Source organism: Salmo salar, chromosome ssa11 (genome assembly GCF_905237065.1).
Source record: "Salmo salar chromosome ssa11, Ssal_v3.1, whole genome shotgun sequence".
NCBI classification, from domain to species: domain Eukaryota; kingdom Metazoa; phylum Chordata; class Actinopteri; order Salmoniformes; family Salmonidae; genus Salmo; species Salmo salar.
The window spans coordinates 91,565,744-91,581,162 of NC_059452.1; the positions used below are offsets into that span (position 1 = coordinate 91,565,744).

Here is a 15,419-nt window from a genome sequence, read left to right on the forward strand (position 1 = left end):
CAACACATCAACATCCATCAACATCCATCAACATCCAACATCCATCAACATCCAACATCCATCAGCATCCATCAACATCCAACATCCATCAACATCCATCAACATCCAACATCCATCAGCATCCATCAACATCCAACATCCATCAGCATCCATCAACATCCAACATCCATCAACATCCATCAACATCCAACATCCATCAACATCCAACATCCATCAACATCCAGCCCCCATTTAGAGACATATTTTCAATCTCAATAACTGAATCAAGAAATGTGAGGAACGTTGGTAATGGTTTTGAACGTGAGTACAAATACTGTAACTCATATGAATTGCCTTAGACTTCATCAGGAGTTCAACATAACGCCACAAGATAAAGCCTTTGAACGGCTGTCTCTCTCCCCCTCACTGTGTAATGTTTGCTGTCAGTAGAGGCATGAGCAGCCTCTAGCCAGCGTGTTTAAATCCCCATGGGTCACAAGAAGGGCTCTCTCTGTGCTCCAGGGGGGCACAATATCCCATAATCTGTCTCTACATAAACCTACAATTTCCTGTCATAGTTTCACTCTCTGGTTCCTAATCTTTTTCTTGAAGGAAGGCCTCTGTGTTCAGAAACTACTCTGTGTAATGTTTTAGATCTGCCGTGTGCCAAAGAAAAAACAATCCAATCACAAGACTCACAGACTGGAAAACATCTAGCTATAAAACCATGTTTAAATCTAAATTACTACATTCAACAGAAGCTCTGCACTAAGTAGATTAAACATCTTTGCTGAGATGCTGTTCCAATTGTCTGCCAAACTGATGGAGAGAAACTGACAAGAAAGTGTACAGTATATAGATTGCAGCCCATCGACTTACATTCATATAGGAGATAAATCCACCAGTACACATCTGACTTCATCCGGCATCATCTGTAAACAGAATATCTAGTCCTCAGCATAGTCAAACCCTTGCATCCCTGATTGACACATATTCTCATGTAACATCATGAACTACTGCAGTTTGAACTGTATTTTGTAGCCTATTTACAGTATTCTGCCTGTGTAACATAATAATCCGAGATTCAGCCCAGCCTCAGTTCAGACAGACACTCCCAGATATAGAAACACTGACATTCAAATCAATCAATGTTTATGACACTACATGTTTCAGGAACATAGCTCACAATTCCGGTGTCTGTTACATTGTGTTCCATAACACTATGGTGTATGTTACATTTCACACAACATTCTCTCAAGCATCTCTGTCCAAAATGTCAATATGTGAGGCATTTGGGCCTGCGATTTAGAATGTGTGTTCAAGGCATGTCTCCTCGGCTGCAGTTAGGGTAGTGCTCAGTAAGGGTAGGTAGGGACCAGTTAGGGTAGTGCCCAGTAAGGGTAGGTAGGGACCAGTTAGGGTAGGGACCAGGTTAGGGCAGGGACCAGGTTAGGGCAGTGCCCAGTAAGTAGCTAACAGGTTAGGGCAGTAATATAATATGAAGCAGAGGTTCTTGTTTTTCTCTGCTGCTCTGTTCCATTATTATTCCAGCTGCAGGCTTTAGGGAGCCCTCTCCTGGAGCACCAGGACCAGGGTAATATGAGATTGACAGGAGCATGCTCTGCATAGGAAACAGTGGGCCCTGTAGGAATAGAAGCAGCATACAGAACAGTGAGCCAGACCTGCAGCTTGCAGTAAAGCAGCCCCCGAGTTAGGGATTCCAACTTCATCAGGAACATTGGCCTATTTAGGTAATGTGGAGAGGGCACTCAGATGAAGATGGGAAAGTCATCTGAAAGGCTCAGAGAGGATAAATGTGGTTAAGTGAAGGTTAGGCTCAACCCTGTGCACTACAGACTAAGATAAGGAGAAAACAGCAACATATTACTGTAATTCCCTCTTCAATGTAAACTAGTAAAGGTCAATGAAAAGCAACCTTCAATATGACAGCACATTTTTCTCAGGCTGTTAGGATGCGAGCTAATGATCCATTTGGTGCTGGAATTGTGCTATTGATGTCCAAATGCTTTGTTCGACTGTGAAGTCACAACAGGGATAAAGAGAGAGAGAGAGCTGGGCTACATGTTCATATCTCTCATCCCCTCTTTCATCCTCAATCCCTCCATCCTCCATCTTAGGATCTTTTCATAGCCTCGCCCTGAGGCCCATCATGTGATGTAGAGTCCAACAGTCTCTGAATCAGGGCCCGGCGCACAGCCTCAGACTGGAGAACTACATTAGTGGACAAAGACCAGCAGGCAGCACAGGATTTACTCCCGGACCACAGGCAATCTCTCATATATAGTGGTAGAAGGAGCCTTTGAGACATCAAATATCTGTGTGTGTTTTTGGTTTTACTATAGTTGTGGGGACCAGAGGTCCTCACAAGGACAGTAAAACAATATGAATTCGGTGAGGGCTAGAGTTAGAATTAGTGTCAGGGTTTGGTTAAGGAAAATAGGATTTTGAATGGGAATCAATTGTTTGGTCCCCACAACGATAGTAAACAAACGTGTGTGTGTGTTAGTGTGTGTATATACAGTGGGGAGAACAAGTATTTGATAACCTGCAAAATCGGCAGTGTTTCCTACTTACAAAGCATGTAGAGGTCTGTAATTTTTATCATAGGTACACTTCAACTGTGAGAGACGGAATCTAAAACAAAAATCCAGAAAATCACATTGTATGATTTTTAAGTAATTAATTTGCATTTTATTGGTACTGTATATATATACAGTGCATTCAGAAAGTATTCAGACCCCTTGACTTTTTCCATATTTTGTTAGGGTAGAGCCGTCTTCTTAAATGGATTAAATAAAAACAATTCTCATCAACCTACACACAATACCTCATAATGACAAAGCAAGACAGGTTCTTAGTCATTTTTTCAAATGTATAAAAAAATCTGAACATTTCACATTTACATAAGTATTCAGACCCTTTACTCTGTACTTTGTGGCAGTGAATACGTCCTCGAGTCTTCTTGGGTATGACGCTACAAGCTTGGCACACCTGTATTCAGGGACTTTCTCCCATTCTTATCTGCAGATCCTCTCAAACTCTGTCGGGTTGGATGGGGAGCGTCACTGCACAGCTATTTTCAGGTATCTCCAGAGATCTACGGACAATTCTTTCGACCTCATGGCTTGAGACCTTATATAGACAGGTGTGTGCCTTTCCAAATCATGTCCAATCAATTGAATTTACCCCAGATGGACTCCAATCAAGTTGTAGAAACATCTCAAGGATGGCCAATGGAAACAGGATGCACCTGAGTCTAATAGCAAAGGGTATTTTTTATATTTTTTGCAAATATTTCTAAAAACCTGTTTTCGCTTTGCCAAATACAGGTGTGCCAAGCTTGTAGCATCACACCCAAGAAGACTCGAGGCTGTAATCACTGCCGAAAGTGCTTCAACAAAGTACTGATTAAAGGATGCACCTAAGTCTCATAGCAAAGGGTCTGAATACTTATGTAAATAAGGTATTAATATTTTCATTGTTTTACATTTGCAAACATTTCTAAAAACCTGATTTCGTTTTGCCAAATACAGGTGTGCCAAGCTTGTAGCATCATACCCAAGAAAACTCGAGGCTGTAATCGCTGCCAAAAGTGCTGAGTAAAGGGTCTATGTAAATGTCATATTTCAGTTTTTTTCACGACTGGGCAGGGGTGCAGCCATGGGTGGGCCCAGGAGGGCATAGGCCCACCCACTTGGGAGCAAGGCCAACCCATTGGTGAGCCAGGCTCGGCCAATCAGAATATATTTTCCCCCAGAAAAGGGTTTTATTACAGTCAAAAATACCAAATCTGAACCTACACTGTATATACAAAAGTATGTGGACACCCCTTCAAATAAGTGGATTTGGCTATTTCAACCACACCCGTTGCTGACAGTTGTATAAAATTGAGCACACAGCCATGCAATCTCCATAGACAAACTGGCAGTGGAATGACCTTACTGAAGAGCTGTGACTTTCAACGTGGCACCGTCATTGGATGCCACCTTTCCAACAAGTCAGTTCGTCAAATTTGTTTACGCATAGCGTGTAAACATCGTCTGTCCTCGGTTGCAACACTCAGTACCGAGTTCCAAACTGCCTCTGGAAGCAACATCAGCAAAATAACTGTTAGTCGGGAGCTTCATCAAATGGGTTTCCATGGTCGAGGATCCACACACAAGCCTAAGATCACCATGAGCAATGCCAGTGTCAGCTGGAGTGGTGTAAAGCTCTCCACCATTGGACTCTGGAGAATGAATCACGCTTCACCATCTGGCAGTCCAACAGTCAATTCGGGGTTTGGCGGATGCCAGGTGAACGCTACCTACCCCAATGCATAGTGCCAACTGTAAAGTTTGGTGGAGGAGGAATAATGGTTTGGGGCTGTTTTTCATGGTTCGGGCTAGGCCCCTTAGTTCCAGTGAAGTGAAATCTTGATGCTACAACATACAATAACATGCTAGCCAATTCTGTGCTTCCAACTTTGTGGAAACACTTTGCGGAAGGCCCTTTCCTGTTTCAGCATGACAATGCCCCCGTGCACAAAGCGAGGTCCATATAGAAATGGTTTGTCGAGATCGGTGTAGAATAACTTGACTGGCCTGCACAGAGCCCTGACCTCAATCAACCCCATCGAACACCTTTGGGATGAATTGAAACGCCGACTGTGAGCCAGGCCTAATAGCCCAACATCAGTGCTTGACCTCACTAATGCTCTTGTGGCTGAATGGAAGCAAGTCCCCACAGCAATGTTCTAACATCTAGTGGAAAGCCTTCCCAGAAGAGTAGAGGCTGTTACAGCAGCAATGGGGGGGGGGACCAACTCCATATTAATGCCCATGATTTTTGAATGAGATGTTCGACGAGCAGGTGTCCACATACTTTTGGTCATGTAGTGTATCATAATGTATGTTTCACAAGTTTGGATAGCACAGTACAGTACATTAAGTAGAGCACATTAGTACAGTACAATACAGTACAGTACAGTAAAGTAGAGTATAGTAGAGAAGAGTAGAGTCGAGTATACCCTACTTTACTGTACTGTACTGAACTCTACTGTAATGTACTAAACTCTACTGCACTGTTCTGAACTCTACCCTACTTTACTCTGCTGTGCTGTGCTGTGCTGTATTGTACAGCACTCTACTCTACTGTGCTCTGCTGTGCTGGGCTGTGATGTCCAAACGTGTGAAATATGAGGATAATGAAATTCATAATTATGTAATACAGATCAGAGCCTATGATGTAATTCCGTTACTGTAATTCCGTTACCGGATGTGAATCCACTTCCCTTTACTGTACTTCAATAACCAAAATACATTTGTTCAAACTCAAGGTGACATGTTTAAGCTTAAGTTTAAGTTGAATTTATTTGCACCAATGAAAACAAGTGTTTAACAACAATACAGATAAAAACAAATCACTAAAATAAGCTGTGTGCAGGTGGGGTTGGAAGCCAAAGGGCTTATATGAAAACCACATTAAAAAAACATATATACAATACATAAGTACATAAATAAAAAAGGTTTGTTAAAACAGATAAAATAAGGATAAATGTAGCACAGTACATGTCATAGCTGAAACCCCATTCTTTCTGCAGACATCTTTGAATCTTAATTCAGAGCAGATATTAAACTGTTACTGTAATTCCGTTACTTAAGTTTGCCTCTGCACAGTTCTTTCACTAAATTTGTTTTTGTAAATGTTTCAGTGGAACTTGTTAAAAGTAGTCCTTATGCATAGAGTTGAATGGTTTGTTCAACTTTTTAGTCAATGGCTTTTGTTTGGCATACATTTTCATGTGGAATTGCCCTCATGTTAGGTTAGAGAATCAATATGTCAATATGTCAATATGATTCCATACGTGTTATTTCATAGTTTCGATGTCTTCACTACTATTCTACAATGTAGAAAATAGTAAAAATCAAGAAAACCCCTGGAATGAGTAGGTGTGTCCAAACGTTTTACTGGTACTGTATGTATATATATAATTATACAAAACCCAGACGCGGGCCAGATATGACCTTTACTGGTACTGTATGTATATAATTATACAAAAACCAGACGCGGGACAGATATGACCTTTACTGGTACTGTATGTATATATATAATTATACAAAACCCAGACGCGGGCCAGATATGACCAGTACAGTAAAAACACAGACCAATCAGGTCCCTATCTGGTTCGCAGACAAGGTGGAATGAATAATCAGTGCTTGCATCAACAAATCAGAGGATGTTCAGAGGCTTCAGCACGCAGCTCATTTAAACAACACTTCTGAATGCATCCCAGTATTCCTCCACAGAGACAGGACGACAGGGCTTCATCAATGGCACCTCTGACTCATGGTACTCTACAAGGAACACGTCATAAAGGGTACACCACTTTGAAGGCCATAGGGCATATTCATGAATTTGATGATTAATGTTAACAACCTCAGGCATGGGGCTATGTAACATAAAGCAGACTCTATGATGCCATGAGTACTCTATCATTTCATCAGGGAACATACAATTCACTATACTGTCAGCACTGGGAGCTAGAATCAATGCACTAGAAGTGAAAGGATACGTATATCAGTGGATGTCTGGAGCGGAGATCATGGAATGGCATCAACCACATGCAAGACATGTGTTTGATGTATTGGATACCATTCCACTGATTCCGCTCCAGCCATTACCATGAGCCTGTCCTCCACAATGAAAGTGCCACCAACTTCTGTGTCGTATATAGAAAGTAAAAGCATGTGCATTGTTAGTTAACTATATCTCTGGAGTACATGCATGATGTCATCAGCAGGTTGATTGCAGGAAGTTCCCTTCCTTTCCCTCCTCCAAGGGTGTGGTCCCCTGCTAGTCACCTGACTAATGAATGGCTCCAGGACTGCCGAGTGGTCAGTCCAATAAAGATGGACGTTTCACGGGCGCCAAGACATTCCTTATCCTTCACTGTCTAGTATAAAACACTGACCTATTTAGGGGAAGAGTTGCTCTGCAGACTGACAGGCAGGCAGGCAGACAGGCCGACAGGCAGGCAGGCAGGCAGACAGACAGGCAGGCAGACAGACAGACAGACAGACAGACAGGCAGACAGGCAGACAGGCAGGCAGGCAGACAGGCAGGCAGTGTACTCTGTACTGTGTTAATGCACTGCCCCTAAAAGGAGCATCTCCTGTTTCTCTGATCCCATCCTACATTTTTAAAAATGTACCCGGGCAAGCAACAAACAACTGTCTTTTTCCAATTGTTTATGTCTAAAATGATCCCATGATGCCCACTTAAGACCACAAGCTGTGAAAACAGGCAGAAAAGTAGAAATGGGGATGTGAGGAATTGGCTGCTGAGCCTAACATGTCTTAAATTGGCCTTGTTCTTCTTGCTCGGCTGGCCTAGCATCACGGTTGCCACATTAGAATATGACGTCTTGACAGAAATAATAATGTACACGTTGTCAAAAACCCCACAGAGTCAGCACACACACCAATGACTACTGCCTGCATGGCCCAGCTAGTCTCAGAGATATTACTGGGGATGTTTTCACATTCCTCTTCCATAAACTATTAATATATCCATGAAGAGCAGTTATTTTCACTGCTCTTTGGAGCTGATCAAACATTAATGCTGAATTTGCCTGGCTAAATAGGAGGAGCTGTAGGAGGATTGTGATCTGGAGCCCATGCCGGCCAAACCCTCCCCTAACCCGGACGACGCTGGGCCAATTGTGCACCGCCCCATGGGTCTCCCGGTCGTGGCTGGCTGCGACAGAGCCTGGACTCAAACCCAGAATCTCTAGTGGCACAGCTAGCACTGCGATGCAGTGTCTTAGACCACTGCGCCACTCGGGAGGCTGTATTTTTTTAAATAATATACTGTATATATTAAAATATATATATATATATATATATATATATATTTTTTTTTTACTACATGTACAAACGAACAACAACTTACCTACACACACAAACAATGACTACATCTCATCTGCCCAGACTCGCATGCTCACACCCCCATCCCCAGTGCCTGCATTACTGTTTGCCACTTGGCCTTAAATTGTATCCATTTGTTATCCCGATCGCCCATGCTACTGTATTTCAATATTTCAATAATAAATTATTTGATTTTTCCATTGTGTTAATATATGTTTTGTTTTTTATGTTTAAGTATATGTATTTTGAAGATGAGAAGAGAATCATCCAGCCCATTGGTTATCTCACTACACCCCATATGCCATGTCTTGGTTAGGAAGACAGATGGATTATCTCACTACACCCCATATGCCATGTCTTGGTTAGGAAGACAGATGGATTATCTCACTACACCCCATATGCCATGTCTTGGTTAGGAAGACAGATGGATTATCTCACTACACCCCATATGCCATGTCTTGGTTAGGAAGACAGATGGATTAAAAGTAACTTTACAGTATATTGTAATACTTCTGACAGCCAACTTTCTAGCTCCACCCACAACTTCCAGACTTTATAGCATTTCCAGAAAGCACGGACTATTGAGTCATTCTTAGTTTTACACTTAAGACACGTTGTGCTGTAAAATGTGTGAATTGTGTCTCTTGTATAATAAATTCTATACATTAGTTTATACTGGGTTAAGGATACATTCTGCGTTAGTTACGCTCCAACTTTCCCTCCATCTTGTGCTAACATCAGTTCTTTTTAAGTATTGGTTCCAATAGTTTATACACTCAGTGTACAAAACATTAAGGACATCTGCTCTTTCCATGACAAAGACTAATCAGGTGAATCCAGGTGAAAGTTATTATCCCTTATTGATGGCACTTGTTAAATCCACTTCAATCAGTGTAGACGAAGGGGAGACGGCTTAAAGAAGAATTTTTAAGCTTTGAGACAATTGAGACATGGATTGTGTATGTGTGCCATTCAGAGGGTGAGTAGGCAATACAAAAGATTTAAGGGCCTTTGAACGGGGTATGGTAGTACGCGCCAGGTGCACCGGTTTGTGTCAAGAACTGCAACGCTGCTGGGTTTTTCACACTCAACAGTTTCCCGTGTGTATCAAGAATGATCCACCACCCAAAGGACATCCAGCCAACTTGACACAACTGTGGGAAGCATTGGAGTCAACATGGGCCAGCATCCCTGTGGAATGCTTTCGACACCTTGTAGAGTCCACACCCCGACGAATCGAGGCTGTTCTAAAGGCAAAGGTGGGGGGGGGGTGCAACTCAATTTTAGGAAGGTGTCCTTAATGTTTTGTACTCTCGGTGTAATTTTGTCGTTTGTATAAGCTCTCTGCAAGGTTTTGTATATCTTCCCTGTCATACATCATCATAGGCTACCGAGTGGTGCAGTGGTCTAATGCATTGCAACTCAGTGCTAGAGGCGTCACTATAGACCCTGGTTTCGATCCCGGGCTGTATCACAACTGGCTTTGATCGGGAGTCCCATAGGACGGCGCACAATTAGCCCAGCGTCGTCCGGGTTAGGGGAGGGTTTGCCATCGTTGTAAAATAAGAATTTGTGCTTAACTGACTTGCCAAGTTAAATAAAAAAATATGAACATCCTTTTCTGACTCAAATAATATTCCCTCAAGGTTGCTCTGATGTAAAAAATATTTCAAATCGAACTGTTGTGATATGCAACTTTTAAGTTGCATGTATTTAAAATTATCTACATTGATCAGTCCAAAATGACTTTTTAATTATGTCATGTAAATACATTTATTTCCTTGTACCAAGTCATTAACATTTTTTTTATGCCTTTAGTTTTCCATGTGTTCCAACTTAATTGATGAATTCTGAAAAGTTTTTAGGGAGGGATATTGGTTCTTGTAGAATACGTTTAATGTTCTTCCATATTGTTATAGTGTTGTTAACTATGAAGTTGCTAATGTTCTTAGCTTTATCCTTTGAAATAACTATTTGTCGCAAGTAAAAGCCTTGGGTAGTGAATTGATACAATTCCAAGTCTGGAAGGTTAAAACCACCCTCAGACTTTCCTTATTATTCTATGAATTATATTTTCCCATATACCGTTTGTTATGACCGAGTATACTTTTTTAAAGAATGTCTTCAGTGTGGTAATTGGTATTACCGAAAATAAATACAAAAACTTTGGCAGCCATGCCATTCCAAAGAGGGTTATTCCACCTGTAAGATTTATGGGAAGATTGTTCTATTTAATTAGATCTGCTTTCATATTGTTTAGTAATGGGATAATTTTATCTTTATATACTTGTTGTTTGTTGTCACTTATTAAGCATCCTAAGTAGTTTATATTTTTTTGTAGTCCATTTAAAGGATTGCTGTAAAACATGAGTTATTATTTTTCTTTTATATTGCCATTATTTCATTTTTTCCACATTAATTTTATATCCTGAGATTTTGTAGTATTCTGAAAATATTTTTAGTAAAGCTGTCATTGAGTTTTCAATATTGGTCAGGAACATCAGGAGATCATCTGCAAATAAGTTTAGTTTATATTAATGTTTACCAATACTAATACCTGTTACATTTGGGTATTGTCTTATTCTTCTGCAAGCAGTCCAATTACCAGTGCAAACAGGAGGGGGAGAGGGGACATCCCTGTCTTGTTCCCCTTTCTAAAGTGATTTCATCAGATAATGTATTATTTCAACTGGAAAGTTAAAAGATTCCAAAGTTTTGAAAAGAAAAGGCCATTCAAGATGGTCTAACGCCTTTCGGCATCAACAGCCATTATTGATGAATCTATATATATATTTTTTTTAGTATTGTATTAAACTGAAACATGTTCTTGTATTTGTTTGTAAGTGTCTATTTTTAATAAACCCTGTTTGATTGATTTGTATCAAGTCTGGTAAGACTTTGTTATTATTTTATTGTGACAATTTATTAAACTTATAATCAGCAGGGCACTCTTTAGATAACCATTTGATACATGGAACTAGGAAGTACTAAATTGAGTGTCATGTGTGTTGTCATTTGTGTAAATAGGGGGGCTCCCAAAATGTTAAATATAATTGTATGGGAAAGCCATCCATTCCTGGTGCTTTTCTCTGTGCAAATGTTTTAACAGTGTCTTATTTTTTTTTGGGGGGGGTGATCTCTGTTTTTAGTGATAATTGTTTGTCTGCTGATAATTGCTTCAGGGTTGTTGAGTCTCAGAAAGCTGTAGGATCCATACCACTGCTGTTTTATGATTAATATAAATGTAAAACATTTTTAAATTGTAATTGATCTCGTTGTTGTTTCCAATTACCACTTTTGTATCTTTATCTTTTAAAATTATAACTGGTTTAGAATGTATTGGTTTTGTGAGAGCTGCAAGATATTTTCCAGGTTCATTTGCCATTAGGCAGTATGCTTTATTTGAGTTTAACCTGTAGTTGTTGGCTCTCTTCACACATTAGTTGAAAGCCTATAAATTATAAGCAGCCATGTCAAAACAACAGCCTTCTCTCCCCACGTTCTCTCCTCCCAGCACAGAGGAGGGCCCACAGCAGAGAGCAGACCACCACACACATGCCAAACCACAGAAGATGTCTTCTCTTTACAGCTCAAACACTCACATCTCGCGTGATTTCCCTTTCAAGGTCACCACGGAAAACAGGCAGCCTCTGAGAGTTGTTCTGCAGATGTCATGGAAGGAATGAAAATATAATTTGACCCCCCTCTTCACTTGAACCGACAGAGAGAAAACCGTCCTGGGTTGAACTGACAACAAGGGCTCTCTTTGACAGAGACAAGGGCAACAGAGGGACCAGTCACAAGATAGAGATCTCCAAAACTCTGAGGTCCACACTGATCCACTGAGGGCAGCCATATCATAGCTGATCTAAGTTTTGATTAGGGTATATATATACTTTTTTTAACTGACAGTCATGCATCATGTTAGTTAATTAGGAACACAGTGCAGTGACAGCAGAGATCAGGTCATATTAGAGGGAAATTTACACAAACAAGTATTCTCTTTGATTAAGTTTATTTCTTGCTGTCTGGAGTTAAACTTGAAAATCAACAGATAATTGACTCCATGTGATTCTGATTTGTCTTTTCCTCTGACTCATATACCGTATAAGCCTTTGTCTCTACAAGCATCACCTCCCTTCCTTCCAGAGTCCCAACCCTCTCCTCCTCCAGGTGCTGCTGGGATACTGAGCCTGCTCTGCTTACAGCCACTAGACGTCCATTAGGTTCACAATGAGCCACAGTTCAACAGCAGCTAAGAACAGGTGACAGGTGGGATGTGGCGTGTGCGTCTGTCTGTGTGTGTGTGTTTGTGCACGTGCAAGATAGTGTGTGTGCGAGTCTGTGTGAGTATCTAGTGTGTGTGCGAGAGTGTGTAAGTATGTGTGCAATTAACTCTTCCCTTAAGGGCATAGCGATAGCCCTAACCTGCTGACCATCTAGAAGTCTTGCACTTGCTTCTCTCATGCAAAATTAACCAAAAAGGTATACATTTTTTTTTTTAAATGTTTAGTAATTTAGCAGATGCTCTTATCCAGAGAGCGTCTGCTAAACTTACAGTTATTGCATTCATCTTAAGATAGCTAGGTGGGACAATCACATACAGTTGAAGTCATAAGTTTACATATACCTTAGCCAAATACATTTAAACTCAGTTTTTCACAATTCCTGAAATTTAATCCTAGTAAAAATTCCCTGTTTAAAAGGTCAGTTAGGATCACCACTTTATTTTAAGAATGTGAAATGTCAGAATAATAGTAGAGAGAATGATTTATTTCAGCTTTTATTTCTTCATCGCATTCCCAGTGGGTCAGAAGTTTACATACACTCAATTAGTATTTGGTAGAATTGCCTTTAAATTGTTTAACTTGGGTCAAACATTTCAGGTAGCCTTCCACAAGCTTCCCACAATAAGTTGGGTGAATTTTGACCCATTCCTCCAGACAGAGCTAATGTAACTGAGTCAGGTTTGTAGGCCTCCTTGCTTGCACACGCTTTTTCAGTTCTGCCCACAGATTTTCTATGGGATTGAGGGAAACAGCGCCCCTCTGTCTCAGTATGTGTAGCCCATGTATCTGATGCTGTCTGGATCAAAAGAGTATATCATGTTGCCGCCGTGGCATTTGATTGATTGATGCCAGCAAGCGTTTGGCCTCCCTTAATAAGAAAATTATAAAGAATTAGCCTATCAGCGTTGAGCTGAGCTCAACTGTGGGTTGTCCTGGTGCAGCAAAACATCCCCCAAGGAAGGTCTGTTTGGATTTGGCATCAGACCAATCAAATCACTTTCTTTGAATAACGTCATTTTCAGAAAAACATGTCTGTTTCTGGTTTGCTTGTGTTGTTGATGATGTCCTGCAGTAGCTAGCTTGCTAAATCGGTTCTTTCCTAAACCATGGATGGAGATGGGGATTTGGACTTGTGGTTTTGACTTAATTCTCTGTACAGGCCAATGATTATGATGCAGATTCTGATCCAACCATAAATGAATATGTTGTGCCACTGTCCTGAGACGAAGTTCAATATGTAGCCTAGATGTAGCTTAGTAGGCTCACATTAACTAGCTAGGTAACTTAGCTGGTTCATTGTTGCCCATGCAAGGAAGTCAGGCTAGCAAGCATTTTAGCTAGGTAGCCTATGACAACAAAAACTAAACGTGTACTGTATGACAGAGCCATAGAACATTTTGCCAACATGAAAGAGAGGAGGATGGTATTGGGTTTCAACTAGTTTACAAGCAGGGTGAGTCAACATTTTTTGTTTTACATGTGCACTCACTCACGCACACACACACACACACACACACACACACACACACACACACACACACACACACACACACACACACACACACACACACACACACACACACACACACACACACACACACACAGAAATCAGTACCATGGACAGCCACATGATATTTAGCAACATTGATTGGACTAAATAGTTTCTGATATCTTTAAGTTTTTTTTCCAGCGTATTAAATGAAGCATATATAGAGCCTTGTTGATTTGATGTTTAAATGTTTAAGTGTAAATCATGCTGGAATAGCAGAGGCAGTGCTCCTGTTGTCTTTGTGCTGACTTGCGGTAACACCGTCGTTCTAAATCACTAGTTGTTTCGTAGACTGTGGAAAACATTAACTTGCTTGACCATACTGCATATGATATAACTGTTTGTATGCAATATTTGCTTTGTGGACTTCACTGGACAGATGATGCTCTCTGGTTTTTTGATGACACAAACCAATGTGTAGTTGAATTTATTCACCACTGTTTGACTGTCTTTTTGCCTTATTGTATATTACAGTGACATATGAACGAATGGGTTATCGAGCAAACAACGCAATTATCACAACATAGGTTGTAATATGGCTTTTTTACTGGCTTGGCTTCCTCAGTGATTTTACCCTCGCACCACTACTGGTGCTAGTAGGGAGGGGAAAAGGTCAAGTGTGAGTGTTAGTATAAGTATTGTCTCTACACCCAATGACCGTTCAACAATAATACAACAATAATCATTCCTGGCATTTCTTCTGGGTCAGTAGTGCTATCTGTCCATGAGTAACACTGTAGACTCGTGATACTGGTAATCACACAAACACAGCTGTTTGGGGAGGAGGCTTGTACTTACTGAGCTCCAAAATACACAGAGGTATACATTGAGTGTGTGTATGTGTGTGTGTGTGCACGTGCGCATGTGTATGTGCTTGCGTGTATTCGACTATGGCCATATGGTGCCTCTTTGAGGAGTGGGATTTCTTTGGTTTTCAAAGATTCTACAAATGATGGAGTGTTCTAAGCACACTGTGAACCTACATGGTATTGTGGGATTGCCTATACAATTGGCTATGGTGCTCGTTTCACCGTAGCAACCCCAACCCCCATAGTGTGTGTGTTGATTGATAAAACAGACGTAGCTATTTGGCATGTGGACAAAATTCTTGTATACTCGAACCCAGACCTGTGGCTCTTCGATATGTTCTATCTGGTTTCAGGTGTCTGACTATAGGCCAAGAGACAGATGCTCCTTCTGAACAACAGGCCCAGAGGAAGAGTGCTTCCTAGAAGCGTCCTGTAGTAACCATCATCATCAGAGTTTAGTTTGAGCATCGTCCACAGACAGACAGCTTCAGGGACCGCTCTGCTCTGCTCTGTCTGTCTGCTCTGTCTGTCTGTCTGTCTGTCTGTCTGTCTGTCTGTCTGTCTGTCTGTCTGTCTGTCTGTCTGTCTGTCTGTCTGTCTGTCTGTCTGTCTGTCTGTCTGTCTGTCTGTCTGTCTGTCTGTCTGTCTGTCTGTCTGTCTCATAACAGTGTTAGTTTCAGATGATCAGTGAGTTATTTTCAGGCCGCCCTGCTGAAACTTTAAATCTAACCCTGAAAGTGAACATTGAGGATTTGAAAGTAATAATAATAATATGTGCCATTTAGCGGACGCTTTTGTCCAAAGCCCCTTACATTCATGCGTGCATACATTTTACGTACGGGTGGTCCACTATCCTGGCATTCCA

The 15,419-nt window shown here is 41.0% G+C and overlaps 1 protein-coding gene across 1 annotated transcript in view; it reads right to left on the bottom strand.

Annotated features, from left to right (window-relative positions):
* Positions 1 to 15,419, bottom strand: part of LOC106563430 (serine/threonine-protein kinase PAK 3) — a 73,926-nt gene that overhangs the window by 45,740 nt on the left and 12,767 nt on the right.